Source organism: Grampus griseus (genome assembly GCF_964374135.1).
Source record: "Grampus griseus genome assembly, chromosome: 20".
NCBI lineage: Eukaryota > Metazoa > Chordata > Mammalia > Artiodactyla > Delphinidae > Grampus > Grampus griseus.
In genome coordinates this window covers 1,252,839-1,271,458 of record NC_139014.1, presented here as the reverse complement: position 1 = coordinate 1,271,458, position 18,620 = coordinate 1,252,839, and the positions used below count along the sequence as shown (strand labels likewise).

Genomic DNA, 18,620 nt, shown 5'->3' with positions numbered 1-18,620 from the left:
TCTCTTTCTCTCTCGTCTCTCTGTCTGCCTGGCTCTGCAGCTCTGAATATTGGACCTCACAGGTTTAGCATCTTTTTCTTGTTGTTTCTATCTTCCATTACTTTGTCCTTCTGATCTTTTGTAGCAATTCTCGACTTTAAATGTTAAACTTTGTATTGGATTTTAAAGACTCCGGCTGTCCTGTTTGTAATTTCCAAGAGTTTCATTGTTGCTCTCTGAACACGCCATCACTCCCCATTTTTAACAGACGAGGAAGCTGTGCCACAGAGAGGTTAGGAGAGCTGCTCAGCGGCGCATCTAGGAAGCGATGGAGCCAGGACCCGATCCCACGTGGCAGAGCACAAGCGCTTCACCGGCTGGAACACACGGCACAGGGCGTCCCAGAGAATCCCACTTCTCCGAGGTGACTGATTTCATACACACCTATACAATGTCTATACCTACACACACACATTTAAATTTTCTTTCTGTTCTCTAGAGTGTCTGTATTTTTCTTAGTTCCTTTTATTTCTTTGCTGTACCAGCCTGTTTTGGCCTCTGTTTTTCACTTTAGAAATTGTCCTCAATTTTTGGTGATCTTTGGTGTTCTTTCTTGTTTAAAGTGTGGCCCTCTAAAACAGGCAGGCTTGGGGACAGGTGGAGTCATCACAGGGTATCACTAAGGCTCCTGGACTCTCTCATACCGGTATCTGACTGGACACCCTTCTTGGACCCTTTTGCCCAGAGCTGTGCCCCCTGGTTTACCGCCTGGCGGCAGACGTCGGGCTGCCAGGGTGTTCAGAAGGGTGCCTAGATGTTCACGATACTGATTCCTGTACAACCCCGTTTTTTTTTTTTTTTTTTGTGGTATGTGGGCCTCTCACTGTTGTGGCCTCTCCCGTTGCAGAGCACAGGCTCCGGACGTGCAGGCTCAGCGGCCATGGCTCACGGGCCCAGCTGCTCCGCGGCATGTGGGATTTTCCCAGACCGGGGCACGAACCCATGTCCCCTGCATCGGCAGGCGGACCCTCAACCACTTGCGCCACCAGGGAAGCCCTACAACCCCGTTTTTATTTTAACCCTGAGCTATACCTGGGTCCCCTCTCTCATTCCATCTCTCCAGGGAGCAAACCAGGGGTGGACATGGAATAAATTCAAAGGCTGAAGCCCTAATACCAGTGTGATGGTATTTGGGGTGAGGCTTCAGGAAGTGACGAGGTTGTGGGGGTGGAGCCCTCATGAATGGGATTAGCGCCTTTATAAGAAGAGGCCAGTGAGCTAGTTCTTTCTGCCGTTTGAGCCTACAGTGAGAGGATGGCCGTGTGCAACCTGGCAGAGGGCTCTTACTAGAACTGGACCACACCAGCACCCTGACCTCCAACTTCCAGCTTCCAGAACGATCAGAAATAAATTTCAGTCCTTGATAAGCCATCCAGTTTGTGGTGTTCTGTAACAGAACCCAAGCTAAGACGACAGCCGTGTGACTTATGAACTGAAGTTCACAAGCAGCTCTCTAGAGTTTATCCCATAAATCTCTTCGCATCTATAATGGCGCTGAATACACTGGGTAGTTTTGTTTTTTCCCGACTAGACAGGGCTTGTGACTATTGCTGTTTTCTCTACTAAATCACCAGCCTCTATTCTAGCTCTATGACTAATAAAGCCACTCTCTACTACAGAATCGAGGCCACATGGGGCCTCATGAGGGTTATTTGTCTTGCTTCACATCCTGCCAATACTTTTTAATCAAAAAATGCTGTTGATAAAGTACTTGTTGCTTATTTAATAAATACTTGTAGAGCTCTTACCCGGTGGCACACACTGTTCTAAAGGCTTTAAAAATACTTACTAGAAAATATGAAAATTATAGTGTCATAAAGGTTGTTACTTTTCCCCAAAAAAGTTGGAGTCAGAGAGGCTGGTTAGTGTACGACATCCTGTGACGAAGATGCAGCTACTCTTCGAGAGTCTGAGGCTACTCAGCCCCAGAACCCCACAACCTCAGATAGAGTCTTTTACAATTAACCACCCAATTCATGCATCCATTCCAGGCAACCGGGACTAGAGCAGCGGACAAAACAGACAAAAATCTCTCCCTACCTTTATGGAACTTCTAACCTAGACAGCAATCATATAACTTATCAAAGTGATAATATTTTAGATGGTGCAAATGCTATGAAGAAGGATAAAGCAAGAAAGTGAGATGGGAAGTGAGGAATGGTAGGGGGTAGTTTACAATTTAAAAAACATATTAGTTAGGGAAAGCCTCACTGAGAGGGTGATATATGAGCAGAGACCTGCAGGAGACGAGGGAGCCATGGTGAACTCTAGGGAAAGAGCTCTCCAGACAGAAGGAGAGCCAGTGCAAAGGCCCCGAGGCAGAGGCATGCACAGTGTGTTCAAGGCACAGGGAGGATCTGTGAGAAGCATCTCCCTTGGACAAGATGAGAGAGAACGAGGGGCCAGATACTTCATGGTGTTTGTAAGCAGCTGTAAGGAACGTGCGTTTTAATATGAGTGAAATGGAGAGTCAAGGAGGTGTTTTCAGTACAGGAGTGACATGGTTTCACATGAGTATTCATACGATCACTCTAGCTCTTGTTTCGGGCAAGAATCAGGCAAAGAAGCCAGTTGGGAATCTACCGCAAATAATCCAGACGGTGACAGAAAAGGTGGTGAGAAGTGGTCAGATTCTGAGAAAGATTTCAAAGTAGAACCAACTGGAAATGCTGCAAGATAAAAAGATGAACCAAGGATGACTGCAAGATTTCTGTCCTAAGCAACTAGAAGAGTGGGGTTGTCATTAACTTACATCAAAAAAAACTACACGTGGAACAGATTTTGGGGAAAGATCAAGAGATTGGTTTTGGACACATGAAGTTTGGAGATGCCTACTGGACACCTCGTGTTGAGGTGAACATCTGAATATGTTCAAATGTTCTGGAGTCCAGAGGAAAGGTCTAGGTTAGAAGCATAAATTCAAGTGTCACTAGTATATAAACGGCAGGTAGAACTATGCTACTGGAGGTGATCTCAAGGCACTGCGTGTGTATCCAAAACAGAAGTCTAAGAGTCCTGAGCCCCGCGCCTGCAGATGTCAGGAGGCTGGAGATAGGGAGGAAAGTAAATGGAAGTAATGGCCAGAGAGAGAAGGAATCAGGAGCGTATGGGATCCTGAAGCCAAGGGAACAGAGTGTTTCCAGGACTAGGCAACTGTGTCGGGCTCTACGGGGAGTCATGTGACATGAGCGTGTGGAGGACAGTGGTGGCCTGGACATGAGTGATTCTGGTACAGCACCAAGGAGGAAAGCTGGACCGGAGGGAGCTCAGGGTAGGAGGGGGAACTGGAGAAGACGAGACAAGTTGTCCACAGTTTTGTTACCAAAACAAAAGGAGAGAAATGGGCTGGAAGTTGCCATTTTTGAAAGTGAGTAAAGAAAGGGCTGATGATTGATTTCTTTTTTACAAGACGAGAGAGCAGCATGTGTGTAAGATGATGGGAAAGGTCTGGCCGTAGAGAAGGAAAAGACAAATGATGCCAGAGACCTACTGGTGGCATGTCCTGGAGTGAAGGAGAAGGGGTGAGTTCTAGGGCACAAGGGGACAGGGTGGCCTTTGCTGGGAGTGCAGGGCAATTATCCCTGGTACAGTGGTGGGAACTTCTCCGTGGAGCAGGAGGAAAGATTCCTCAGCGAAGCATGAGGATGGCAGAAGAGACTGTTGGGAGATTTGAGGTGTGAGGAAAGGGTATGAATAGCCATGTCAGAAGTGGGAAAGGGAAGAGGCTGAGGAATCCGGTATGAGCCCCAGGGCTCCAGGAAGTATTAGGGCCCACCCGACATTACCAGTATGAGTTTAAAGTGCGGCCAATGGGTGAGATATGAACACCTCTAGAAGCTGCCAATAGCAACATGGAGCAGAATCAACACTTTGGAGAATAATGGGAATAACTGAAGAAATACAATGAACTTATCAACCTTCAAGGTTTTTACTATTTATTTGATTCTAAATCACAGTTGTCTGGATTTCTGAACTCTTCTTAGATGAATCTGAAAAGCTCCAGTTTAGCATGGCTGAAAACTGATAGCTCATTTCTCATGCAAAGTGTCTCTACAACAGCTTTGAATAATTTTATTCTCAGGATGGTTCTCACCGTCCGTTTTATTTCCATACGTAAACTTAGGTTAGGGTTAGCTCTTTTCATCCAAATCTTATTTTTACAGCTATCATTACTACTTAGAAATACAATTTTCTTTCTTTTTTTTTTTTGCAAAATATATATTTCAGTTCAAAGTGAATCGACAGTAATACACCATAAATTCTTATTTTGACACTCACCAAAATAGTCACCTGGAAAACCCGCTTTTCGTGACAAAGTACAGAAGGCTTGGTCACATTTAAATCACTGAGAACTAGAGGGAAATACTATCGCAAACCGTAATAGACATTTACATCCATAAAAATCTTCCCAGTCCTTATTGTAACATTGCACAGTGCAACTGCTACATGGCAAACTAGTGTAGCACAGAAGTAAAAGCAAAAACGAACCAAAGAAAGAAAGCCGCAAGTCTAAACCTGTTAAACAGTTAACAGTTCAAACTCAGTAATCAAACCTATACCATTGGCTTCTTTAAAACAAATCTTCCTACACCCTGCAGTGTACGACTTAACTTTCACTTAACACAAATCAACTTTAAAATCAGTAGTAGAGATTTTTAAAATGAAAAAGTTTTGCTACTACAGTAACACATTTAAACACCCTGAAGGAAAAGAAACGAAATATCAAGATATTTGATTAAAAAATAATTTGTAAATTAAGTAGTATGCAAATACGCAACTTGGAGGTCATGCAGTGTTTTATTTAAGAAAGCAGTAAAACCAAAGAGAACTGGAAACGATGGTTTTAAAACCAAAGCAGTCAAACCAAAGAGAACTGGAAACGATGGTTTTAAAGACAGTACAAATTCTTTTCTCAGTATGCTAAATTTAGACTTTAGCAGGATCTTGGATCTTTTTTTATCTTCTTAAACACATGAAAAGCACGTGACTAGAAGAAATACAATTTTCAAACAATCATCTGTAGCATGACCTGAACAGATGAGAGGAAAATCATCATCTTGAAAGGAGATAGTTGTTTTGTTTTCTTATCTCCGGCTCTTTCTCTCTGCCCCGACGTGTGCTTGGCCTGCCCTCCGCCTCCGCCAAGCACTCAGTCCCCTCTGCTGTCCTCAGGTCACTCTTCTCTGCTGAAGAGCCCAATGTGTTTGTTTCTCTATGTTATTGCCATCAAAATCTTGGCTTTAAAACCCCTACTGGAAAGGAGCAAAGCAAACAGTTTCACAAAGGTGTCGATGGTTGTTAACCATCTTAATTGCTACTGTTTCTCTGCAGGTCTTAATTCAAAAAAAGTCTCTCGGGGCTTCCCTGGTGGCGCAGTGGTTGAGAGTCCGCCTGCCGATGCAGGGGACACGGGTTCGTGCCCCGGTCCGGGAGGATCCCACGTGTGGAGCGGCTGGGCTGCTGAGCCTGCGCGTCCGGAGCCTGTGCTCCGCAATGGGAGAGGCCACAACTGTGAGAGGCCCGCACAACGCAAAAAAAAAAAAAAAAAAAAAAAGTCTCTCCTTCCTTTTTTTTTTTTTGTTTCCTATCATTAATGGTGAAACTTCAGGCATTCATGATTTCCAGGAAGGTGATGTGGAGAGAAGAAGATTAGGAGACTCCCCTAGAATACTTATACTCAAGGCAGCCCCAGATCTTATAAAGAGAAATTTCTTTAAAATATAATAGCATGCATTTCTGAATTAAATATTTGTTTTTAGGATTTAAAAGAAAGATGCTTCTCAGATTCTTGAAACACAGCATAAAGCTCAGTGCACTGTGCAGTATTTCCTGTTCAAAAGCTTTGCAGGCATTCATCTGAAGCTTCTTCAAACGCTGTGAATACAGTCATGGCCAGCCGGTGCCAGATTTTCATATATAAGTGTGTGCTACCCTGTCAACAAAAGTACTCAGAGAATTCATAACAAACACTTATATGTAATTTAATATATTTACAGAACTTTCAGACTTGACAATCTCTGCATTCTACCTTAAAATAAAAGTATAAATTTAGAGTCATAAACAAAATTCATGATTTCCATTTGGGCCATGATAGAGTAACTGGGGCCATACTTAATCGGCTGTAGTAAACAGCCAGAAAGCTGGACAAGACACAGGAAACACAGCTTTAGGATGCTGGGAAACAAGAAGCACAGGATTGCGACCCTGTGAAGGGAAGGGAAGCAAATGCGACAAGCCCTACAATCACGCCTGCTTCCGTCGCAGGGCACATTCTGGGCCTGAACACAGGGAAAGGGAATCGAAGCACAGCATGGCAGTATTGTGAGTGGAGGAAACACAGACTGGAGTTTGGGAGTCTGAGGACGCTGGCAGCGAGGCACCGAGTCCTGGACAGGAGGAAGCCACGTAGAGAAGGAGCTTCAGAATCTCCCTGGTTTCCTCTTGAGTCTGTTGCTGATACTTTGGGTACGTAAAGGGTTAAGTTCTGTAAGGCCAAGTAAACAGCGACTGGTGAGCTTTAAGATGAACAACTCCCAAAGCTCACCCAAATCTGGGAGATATTTGAGTTTTAACCGGCCAGAATGAAGAGTCATCATGGAACATACACAAAGGCCACACTTTAGTCATGGGGTTAAACTAGCCTTAGAGTGAAGAAAACCTCAAGTCAGTTCTAACAAAGTTCAAGAACAAGCTTCAGATGGGTCAGACTGGTCACCTGCAAGTACTTAATTGCTTCCTAAACAAAGCCAAATAATTTTTAAAAGAAGTCAAGAAAACCCAGCTTCCAACAATATACATTTTACAGTGTTGATCATCCAATAAAACATAACTGAACACAAGAAGAAGCAGGAATATGTGAGCTGTAAGCAGGAGAAAAATCAGTCAACAGAATTAGACCTAGAAATGATAGAGATGGTGGAATTAGTTGACAAAGATCTTAAACTACCCATTAAAAACAGACCCAAATATTTAAACAAAAAAATTGAACACAGCAAAGAGAGAGATAGAAGTATAAAAAAGAACTAAATAGCCTAGAGCACAGTAATATACTATCTGAAAGGAAAACTTCACTGGTAGGATAAACAACAGATTCGGCGTTATAGAAGAAAAGACCAGCGAATATGAAGAAAAAGCATTTTAAATATCCAAGTGATTGTCAGAGAGACAAAAGACTGGATTTAATGAATCTCTGAGACTATATCACATCATCTAACATATGTGAAATTGTATACCAGGAGGAGAAGGTTTGGGAAAATATTTGAAGACATAATGGCTGAAAATTTTCCAATATGAAGAAAACTATAAAACCACAAGTTGAAGATCAATGAAAAACAACAAAACATAAACACAAAGGAAATCACATCAGAAACATCATAATCAAATTGCAAGAACAGAAATAAAGTCTTAAAAGCAGCCAGAAAAAAAGATACATTAAAAAGATTGGAATAAGGATATTTCATCTGAAACTATGCTAGTCAGAAGATAACATAATGAACCTTTAAAGTGCTGAAAGCAAAAAAATCTGTCAATCTGAAATTGCATAATTAGTGAAAACATCATTCAAAACTGAAGATGAAATACAGATATCTTCAAACAAAAATCTGAGAGAATTTGTTACTAGCAGACATGCACTACATAAAAGGTTAAAGGCAGTTGCTCAGGCAGATGGAAAATGATGCTAAATGGAAACCTGGATCAACTCAAAGGGATAAAGGGCACTGGACATAGAAAATATGTGTGTCAATATAAATTGTTCTTTTTCTCATTTAAAATTTCTTTTTAAGACAATTTACTGTTAAAGCAAAAATAATAAAAGTATATTGTGGAGCTTACGATATAGGTAGAAACAGGTATAGGGAAATGGAAGTATACTGTTATTAAGATACTTACATTTTATGTAAACTGGTATAATAGTATGTGAAGGCAGATGTAACAAAGTACATATAAAAAATGAAGAGGTAGGGCTTCCCTGGTGGCGCAGTGGTTGAGAGTCTGCCTGCCGATGCAGGGGACATGGGTTCGAGCCCCGGTCTGGGAAGATCCCCCATGCCGCGGAGCGGCTGGGCCCGTAAGCCATGGCCACTAAGCCTGCGCGTCTGGAGCCTGTGCTCCACAACGGGAGAGGCCACAACAGTGAGAGGCCTACCTACCGGAAAAAAAAAAAAAAAAGAGGTATATCTAATATGCCAATAGTAGAAATACAAATGGCAAAATAATAGATTGAAACCCAACAACATCAATAATCACATTAACTATTATAAATGGTTTAAAAACTCCATCTAGGGGCTTCCCTGGTGGCGCAGTGGTTGCGAGTCCGCCTGCCGATGCAGGGGACACGGGTTCGTGCCCCGGTCTGGGAAGATCCCACATGCCGCGGAGCGGCTGGGCCCGTGAGCCATGGCCGCTGAGCCTGCGCGTCCGGAGCCTGTGCTCCGCAACGGGAGAGGCCACAACAGTGAGAGGCCCGCGTACCGCAAAAAAAAAAAAAAAAAAAAAACAAACAAACAAAAAACAAACAAACAAACAAACAAAAACTCCATCTAAATCACAGAGATTGTTGGATTGGATTTAAAAGAAGGTGTAAAAAAAAAAAAAAAGGTGTAACTACATGGTAATTTCAAGATAAACACTTTAAATATTTTAAAATGTTAAAATTAAAAGGATGAAGAAAGATGTACCACACAAACAGCAATTACAAGAAAAGTAGAGTAGCATAGCTAATATCAAAGTAGATCTGAGAACAAAGGAGCTTAGCAGAAAATAAGAAGGATATTTCATAATGATAAAAAATTTAATTCATAAATATAATATAAAAATCCTAATGTGTTTGTACCTAATTTCAAGAGCTTCAAAATACATAAGGCAAAGACTGACAGAACTGAAAGGAGAAATAGGCAAATCTACAAATTACAGTTGAGGGTATTTCAACCCTCTTCTCTCAGGAGTTGATAGAAAAAGTAGATAGAAAATTGGTGAGGATATAAATGATCTGAAAAAGGCTGTCAAACAACTTGACCATTAATTAAGAAAGACCATATTCTAGACCATACAACAAATTTCAATAATTTTATTTAGTTATAATTATATAACTAAATTATAAATCCGTAATAGAAATGTATCTGATGTCCCTAAAATGTTTGGAAAATAAACAATATAATCTAATTTTTATGAGTCAAATGAGAAATCACAAGAGAACTTAGAAAATATTTTGAAATTAATGAAAATGGAAGCATAGTATTTGTGGAATGGTAGTCAGTGCCTAGTGGAAATGTTTAGCTTTGAATTATTTTATTAGCAAAGAAAGAAATTCTCAAATGAATGATAAAAGTTTCCCCTGAAGAAGCTTGAAAAAGAATAGCAAATTAAAGAGAAAGTAAACAGAAGAAAGAAAATACTAAAAATAAGAGTGAAAAACAATGAAACAGAAAAACAAAAGAGAAAATCAATGAAACCAAAAGCTGGTTCTTTGAGAAGACATCAATAAAATCAATAAACCTCTAGACAGACTGATCAGAAACAGAAGAAAGAAGGTATAAATTACCAATATCAGGAATGAGAGAAAGGGGACATCACTATCAGATCCTACAGACATTAACAGAGCAATAAAGAAATACTGTAAACATATCGTCAAGTTTTCTTCTAATTTAGACAAAAATGCATAAATCTCCTAAATGATACAAATCACCAAAAGTAACTCAAGAAGAAATAGAAAATTCAAAGGGTCCTATATCCCTATATGTGTTAAAACACACACACACACACATACACACACACACACACACAAAACCCTACTTATCTATATTCAGGCCCATCTGGCTTTACTAGTGAACTCTATTAAACACCTAAGGAATAAATAATATCAACTCCACATAAACTCTTCCAGAAAACAGAAGGCATAAATTACACCAGGACAACTGGTTAAAGGAGCAAAATGTTCCTTCACCAAAACATGGATTCTACCTCTCACCACAATCAAAAGACTTACACCATCAGTTCTCCCCAGTCTCCCTCTTCTCATGTCACCAATATTTTCTCCTACATCGACTTGTTACCATGTGATTATAAATAGGCTAGTTTTTCACACACACACACACACACACACACACCCCAACAGCCCTCCCCAAAATCCTGGTATATCCCTGTGATGATTTCACAAACATTTACTTGAAACACCTCCTCTGTGTTGGGCACAGGATGCTCACCATGTGACCCAGCAATTCCACTTCTGGGTGTAGGCCCGGAAAACCCAAAACCACTAATTCAAAAAGATACATGCATCTCAGTGTTCACAGTAGCACTATTTACAATAGCCAAGATATGGAAGTAACCAAAGTGTCCATCAACAGATGAATTTGGATAAAAAAGATGTGGTACATATAGACAATGGAATATTACTCAGCCATAAAAAAGAATAAAATAATGCCATCTGCAGCAACATGGATGGACTTGGAGGGCATTATGCTAAGTGAAGTAAGTCAGACAGAGAAAGACAAATACTGTAATGATATCACTCATATGTGGAATATAAAAATACAACAAACTAGTGAATATAACAAAAAAGAAGCAGACTCACAGATATAGAGAACAAACTAGTGGTTACCAGTGGGGAAGGGGGCAAAATACGGGTGGGGGTTAAGAGGTACAAACTATTATGTATAAAATAAGCTATAATGATAAATTGTACAACACTGGGAATATAGTCAATATTTTATAATAACTATAAATGGAGTATAACCTTTAAAAATTGTGAACCACTATATTGTACACCTGTAACTCATAAAATATTGCACATCAACTATACTTCAATTAAAAAATAAAGAAAATAATTTAATGAAGTTGGGGAGGAGACAGATATGTGAGTAAATAAAATACAGCATAAGCATCATGAGAGAGCTATGCACAGGGTGTTATTAGAGAAAAGCTACCTGAGATACTTCACATCAGAGAAGGCTTTTGTAAGGAGACAAATATTAAAGGATGATGATGGCAATGATGATGATGATGGTGGTGTTGATGGTGATGATGGTGGTGATGGTGACGGTGATGATGATGGTGATGGTGATGTTGATGATGGTGATGATGATCATGATGGTGATGATGGTGGTGGTGATGGTGATGATGATGGTGATGATAATGGTGATGGTGGTGATGATTATGGTGATGGTGGTGATGATGGTGATGGTGGTGATGATGATGGTGATGATGATGGTGATGGTGATGATGATGGTGTTTCTGATGGTGGTGATGGTGGTGATGGTGATAGTGATGATGATGATGGTGGTGATGGTGATGGTGATGATGGTGGTGATGACGGTGGTGATGATGGTGATGATGGTGGTAGTGATGATGATGGTGATGGTGATGATGATGATGGTGTTGATGGTGATAATGGTGATGATGATGGTGGTGGTGATGATGGTGTTGATGGTGATGATGGTGATGATGATGGTGGTGGTGATGATGGTGATGGTGATAATAGTGATGATGATGATGGTGGTGATGTTGATGATGATGATGGTGATGTTGATGGTGGTGATGATGATCATGATGGTGATGATGGTGGTGGTGATGATGGTGATGATGGTGGTGGTGATGATGGTGATGGTGGTGGTGATGATGATGGTGGTGGTGGTGATGATGATGATGGTGGTAGTGATGATGATGGTGATGATGGTGATGGTGATGATGATGGTGATGTTGATGGTGATGGTGATGATGATGATCATGATGATGATGGTGATGATGGTGATGGTGATGATGATGATCATGATGATGATGGTGTTGATGGTGATGATGATGATGGTGATGATGCTGGTGATGCTGGTGAGGATGATGATGGTGATGATGATGATGGTGATGGTGGTGATGATCATGGTGATGGTGGTGGTGGTGATGATGATGATGGTGATGATGATAGCAACAACAAGTTAACTAGTATTTATTTTGTTCCTACTCTACTGTTAAATGCCTTACCCAAATTAACAGATCTAACCCTTCAAAACCTCTGTGAAGTAAGCACGATTATTATCCTCATTTATAGAAAGAGAAACTGAGAGATGAAAGGGTAAAAAAAAACTTGCTCAAGGTTCCAGCTGGGAATGAATAGGAATCAACTAACTGAAAAAGAAAGAGAAGAAAATTCCAGGTGATAGTGGTAATAGGTACAAAATGGGTTTCCAACATGGCACATCTGAGGCACCGTGCTTTCTTTTCTTCCTACCCAGCCATATTTCCTGAAAAGATAATCTCTACCCTCTGCCTCCATTTTCATTTAATCATTAATTAAGAAGTATATACTTGCTTAATGTACAATAACAGACAGATATATATTTCCTGTAATCTATCATCCAAAGTAACAATGTTGACATTTTAATGGTTTTTATGTGCTGTATATTTGCATGTCCCAGGATATTTCTGAAGTCTTTTTTCCCCCTATAATTTTCTTCCCATAATATCCAGCCCATCCTTTTTAGGGAGTGATCGATGATAAATCTTAACATAAGATGATGTTTTTTGTAAGGTTTTAACCTGAAGACTTTTTTTTGCTTTTTAAAAAATTCTTAATTTCATATTGGAGTACAGTTGATTTACAATGTTGTGTTAGTTTCAGGTGTACAGCAAAGTGATTCAGTTATACATATACATGTATCTATTCTTTTTCAGATTCTTTTCCCATATAGGTTATTACAGAATATTGAGTAGAGTTCCCTGTGCTATATATCTTGTGCTACCGAACAACACAAGATGATTTTCCTTTTTTAAATTGAAATATAGTTGACATACAATGCTTTGTTAGTTTCAGGTGTACCAAAGAATGATCTGACAACTGCATGCATTTTGAAATGATCAGCATGATAAATCTAATAACCATCTGTCTCCATACAGACTCCAGTCTCGGCCCGCACAGCATGGCCGAGGGAACTGAGGGGGACAGAGCCAGGCAAGTGAGACACGCGGGAGGCTGCCCCCCCAGCAAACCCGGCCAGCATCAGGGCAGCTCTGTACGCTGGGAACGGGGGCAAAAGTACTGGGATCGGCTTTGCCTCTTTTCATTATATAGGCAACGTTTTTCCATGTAATTAATATTTCAAAATATAATTTTTAAAAGCTTAATACTGGATTATATGAGCTGAGAATCAAAAATGCTCCACAAATGTAGGAAAAGACGTTCGGCAGCCACGTCGCAAGGAGTCATCCGAACCGGTTTTAAACCTGTGATCTCACTTTGGTGAACGCAGTTTTGCAAGCCAACGAGGAGGTGCCAACCCCTCACTCCTGGCAGCCGGCAGCCAGAGGCAGACCCACCCCAACAAGCACGGCTGCGAGGCTCGGCCAGGCAGCACGTCTCACGTAGGGCTCTGGAAGTCCCCACCCCAGCCCAGAGCTCTCCGCCCGAGCCCCCTAGCAGGTCAGCAGTCTGCTGTGCTCAGAGGCTGTGCCTGACCGGCAAAGCTGTCCCTTATGATAATAAGCAATAAATTCAGCTTTCTCTTTTTATTTCAGATACTGAAAGGATACAGCATGACTTATCGAACCATACTCCTCTATTACTGGATATTGAGATTGTTTCTAATACCTTATCATTATAAGTAACCCTTCCACCTAAGGTGTCCCCTTGGCAACATCAAAATCCAACATCTCTGCAATTCTGTACACTTTGGGGGTAGGAGCTGTGCTACCGCCGTTTATCCTCCCCCCCCCCGCCCCCCCCAGCCCCCCCCACACCAAGGCCAAAGTCAAGTGCCTTTTAAAGAGCAGATGCTCAGTAATGGTTTGGGGATTGAAATTCTCCTCCTCATAGAGATTCTTAATCCACAGTCTACGGACAGGCTTTACGAGTCCATGGACACCCCTAACATTTTATGCAAAGTTTTAGGTTTACTGTATTCTTCTGGAAGAGGATCTAAATATTTCAACAGGTTTTCAAAGGAGTACGTGACCCAGAGAAGACTGAACGCCTCTGTCCCTGCGGCCTCACCACGTTTACCATGGAACCAATTCTGCCTCTCCATGGGTTTAAACCACTGCTTTTCCTTTAGTTTGTTGGCCTCTGATGTCTCCTCCGCTTTACCCAGTTCAGTTCTTTCTCAGTCTCACGCCGACAATGTTTTCCTGACTTGCCTCGCTGCCTCTGCTTCTAACCTACCCTGAACTCCTGCGGAAGAATCCTGCTTCCAAAGTCTGACCCCTTGGCCCGGTCCTCAAGGCCCTCAGTGATGCGGAGCCCACATCTCTCTCCTGCTTCAACACCCCAAGCACTAACTTCACCCTGTTACGGTAGCTCCTCAAAGACAGGAATCTTTGTCTGTTCTATTAACTGATATATCCCAAGACCGACACATAATACGACCAATGACTGTTGAATGAGTGAATCAATATTTTCTAATATGGACTAATGGGGTTTTCCAGACTAATTTGCTGCTTTGTAGACTCCATCTCTCTGCAAGCATAGCGTTCTTCTCTAAGCCTACCCATGTACACACACAGACCAATTCAGATGCTGACGTTTTCTTTGCTCACATCCTTTAGAACTGATTCGGTTTCCTTCCTTCTGTACGTACAGGCCTCACTCCTGGTAATCTGCATGGCTGTACTGTAGTCTTTTGAAAATAAGTCTTATCTTTCCCAATGGATTATGAACAGAGTTTGTGGCTCTGGCATTATTGCTGTGCCCTTAGTAGTTTCCTGGAAAATACTGTTTAATGAGTTAATGAAGAAAAGAGTGTATATGGTTTGAAATGGCAAGATTTTTGACAACTTTTGAAGAAAAAGATCACTTTCTATTTCTTCATCTCCACTCAGCATATGACAGGTAAGGTGGAGGAGAGGCAGAGTGAGAAGTTTCATGAGTATTTTTAAAATGTGGTTTACCATACTTTATTATCTCTTCTAAGAGGAGATAAAAGACATCTTGGAGCAGAATGGAAATTGAGCATAAATGTTTAGGAGAGAAAGCATCCATACTCTTTCTCGTCTTCGTAAATGTAACTTATTTTACATGCCACAGACATTTTAAGACATTTTAAGATAATTCAAATATTACAAGAAAGTTGATTATAAAAATAACTTTTTAAAGGTATAATTTAATATCAATTCAAAGTATTACTTTTCTAACATTGCAGTTATAGTGATAACTTTTTCCAAACATCATATTAAATGACACAATTTTCCTTAGTTAAAAACATGAAAGCTAAGTGAGAGATAATATGTAATTATGTCTTGCAGGCTATTATGCTTGTTCAAACAGAATATCCATGTTTTTAAGGAACTATCTTTACTTTCACTTCTACAACCTTCAATTTTCAGACTGGCCTAAAAAAATCAATGTAGTTAATTTAAAAATTACATTAAAATTAATATAATTAATTAAAAATTAATGTAATGTACATTTTCTATTTGTTGTTCATTTAATGAAATACTCATATTGCTTTGCCATTCATTGGACACAGTGTTCATTGAACTGAACGTTGAAAAAGGTTTAATCCATCCACGACGTGATCACACTAATTCTCTCAATCACGTGACAATCTCCAAGGTCAACTACTTAATGGAGGATTAGTGGGGAGATGGTCATTTCCAAGACTTCTGATGATCACATTTCTAATTTCAAAGTCTCTTTTTGAAACAACTAATTGGGACAGGAAATGAATGAACATTCGTCAAATCCATTCTATGTGCCAGGTGAGAATACCCACATGAATAAGAGAAAGTCCCTGCTGCTGCATCCTAGAACATCTGAATCTCACTTTGAGTCAAGGTTAAGGTCTCAGTTTGATACAATCATTACAAGAAACGGTACTTAAAGACTCCTTTTTCTTTTCCATCATTATGTACAAATCCTAACTAGAGAAAATGGCGAACTAGTCTAAATTGCAAAACACTCACAAACGTCATATTTAGTGATTCTTCAATTTTAAGTCACTTCTAGAAAATTGATTGAGTCATTTTCTATGGCTGCTTTACCCAGAACAATAATCTAATAAATAGAACCCCAAGTGTTTTGGTTTCTGTCGCTGCCTATTGTTTTGTAAGAATCCATGGAGAAGCTACATCCTCTATTATAGAAGGAAGAAACTGGACACTTTTGGAAAAGGGCTGTGACATCATTATCAATATCACTATTGATTATCTGCTCTGTAACTATTGGTGGATCCATTCTCAGAAAGAATGCCCAGATTCCTGAATTTGGCCCTATTTCTGAATATGCCAAATTAGTATTGGTTACGTCCTCTGTACAGACTTAGTAACTGTGGTCTGCTGTGAACTAAAATAATGTGCATTTAATGACAGCTAAACCTAAAGAATAACATGGGGCAGCTGGTTGTCTGCCCTCGCTGTAACTCACCGGGGCGAATTTTCTCACCACTGCAACATATATCCTTACGTGGCCTTAACACCCATAAATGATCACGTAAGATTTACATGAACTTCCTTCCCACTACTGAATAAGAAAGCAACTGTGAAATAAGCTTATGGAAATAGTTAAAGAATTAAGATCTAATCATGTTTCAAAAGCTCACTCTTAGAGAAGCTCTCTGAAGCAGAGGCCACAGAAACTGAAACTCATGTATTACTTGGGCAGAAATACAAACTTTAGGAGAACGAAGGAGAAAAAAAAAACCTTTACTTTGCTCTAGGGAAGAAGCAACTATTCTCTGATGTGCAAAGAAGAATTTATCATCAAAGACCAAATGTAAATGGGGCCAATTAACTTTTTTAAGGTTTTCTACCTCCTATAATATTTTTATGTCTTTGCTACTCTTATGCTTCATACCAAAATCTAATGTTGCACGACTTGACAAATGTTAAAGGAAAATGACTACTGTATTTAACAAATTTCAACATACATAACACATATTTTAAATATGCTTAGTATATTTATATATGAGTGGCACATTTGTTGGTATGGTATTTATAGGAAGCAGATAGAAGACGTATTTCTTTTTTTTTTTAGAAGATGTATTTCAAATACATGACTTCAGACATCAGAAAACGTGGGCACCGTCCAATGATCAAATGATGTTAATTGAATTATTGGTCAAGTAATAAATTACTTCAAATAAGCTTTGAATCTAGGAGTTAGATGTCCTGATTTGGCACTCATAAATCCCATTAATATTTTACTTATTTTGGAAATTTTTCTGCATTTTTGGCTCACTTGTATACAAAGAAATGTAATGAATATTAATTGGGAAGTCTATACAATAATGTATTTATAGGAAGTAGCTGTGTTAGGTTTGTTGGCAGTTCGATATAAAGCGGCAATCTCAATACTTAACGAGAGCGTTAGCTCCTTTCCTGGATGATCTGGACGTTCGAGAGGTGCTGAAAGGACATTCTTGAGATCTAGCCGTTAGACCTTCCTTATTAAAAAAGGCCTAGAGCATACGTAGTTTCCTAGGGTCATCTGTACCGAGAGAACTCCCATACCACTTCATTGAAAACTAACATCCGAAACATCTGACAACGAGTATGCTGCCCCGTCCCCCATTCAGTCTGCACACAGAAGGTCTTCAGTGAGTTTTGTTGCTGTGCAGGTGAATTTCCCATCACCCAGACCCTCAGAGCTGCTCCAACCATGCTTTTCATCAACCCAAGATGCTTTGATTGACTAGTCCAACAACCGTTACCAAATGGAGCATGGTGGTTACGAGCACGAGCTTTGAAGTTAAACCAACCTCGGCAGTGTGACCACAGGCAAATTAGCTAACTTTCTTGGGAATTACTTTATAATGTGCACATAAGGTGGACAGTAAAGATTAAACTGGACTGAGGTTTAGCCATGTAGGAATGGGGCGGGGCGCTCAAGATGGCAAGGGATCAGAGAGCGCTGAGTAAGCACTGGCAGGAGGATAAGGCCCCGTTCTTTATGCGGGAGGGAGCAGGAAAAACAAAAGGCGAGGCAAGAGCGATCAAAAGCAGAGCTTGGTAGACGCAGATCCTGAAGGTGAACTAGCTGAGTGAGGTTCCGGTCTAAGGCACGGGTGCATTGTTTGATGGATAAAGTGGAAGCAAGACAGAACTTACTTTACTAAAGCTGAGCTTATGAAACTGTAAGGCCAGGTATTAGAGAAGTCAGCTATCAAAACCAGTCTTTTGTAGCCAATTCTCGTTACTCTTTCTTTCTCGTTCTCCCACTTCAAGTCCATAAAAATAACAATTTGCTTCACTGAAGAAGCAACCTCCTTCCTGACATGTCCCCAAGACTGGGGTGCTCGGCTGCTTTTGCCACTGCTAGTAATATTTATTTGTCGATGTTTATAACTGACACATACAGGACATATGTATGCTTATGAAACACGATAAAGAACCCTCTTAAAACGACCATACAGCTTAATATCCAGCATTGCAAGTGCCGGCGCTTCCTTCCCCACGGCATCCCCTGACTCTCCTGAGGATTACCGCTCTCTTGAATTTTATTTATTGCCTGGCTTAAAAAATAGTACACGTGTAAGTGCCTCTAACGTATTATTTGGTTTTACGATTTTCAGCTTTATAAATCCATGTTAATTGTGCTCCATGTAATTTCCTGAACTGTGCGGTTTCTCACACAGCACTGTTTCTAAGACTTATTCACGATG

At 40.4% G+C, this 18,620-nt stretch overlaps 1 protein-coding gene across 3 annotated transcripts in view; it reads right to left on the bottom strand.

The window, feature by feature from the left end:
* The window catches only part of CEP112 (centrosomal protein 112), a 418,975-nt gene that overhangs the window by 91,931 nt on the left and 308,424 nt on the right, over nucleotides 1-18,620 (bottom strand). The window lies entirely within an intron of this gene.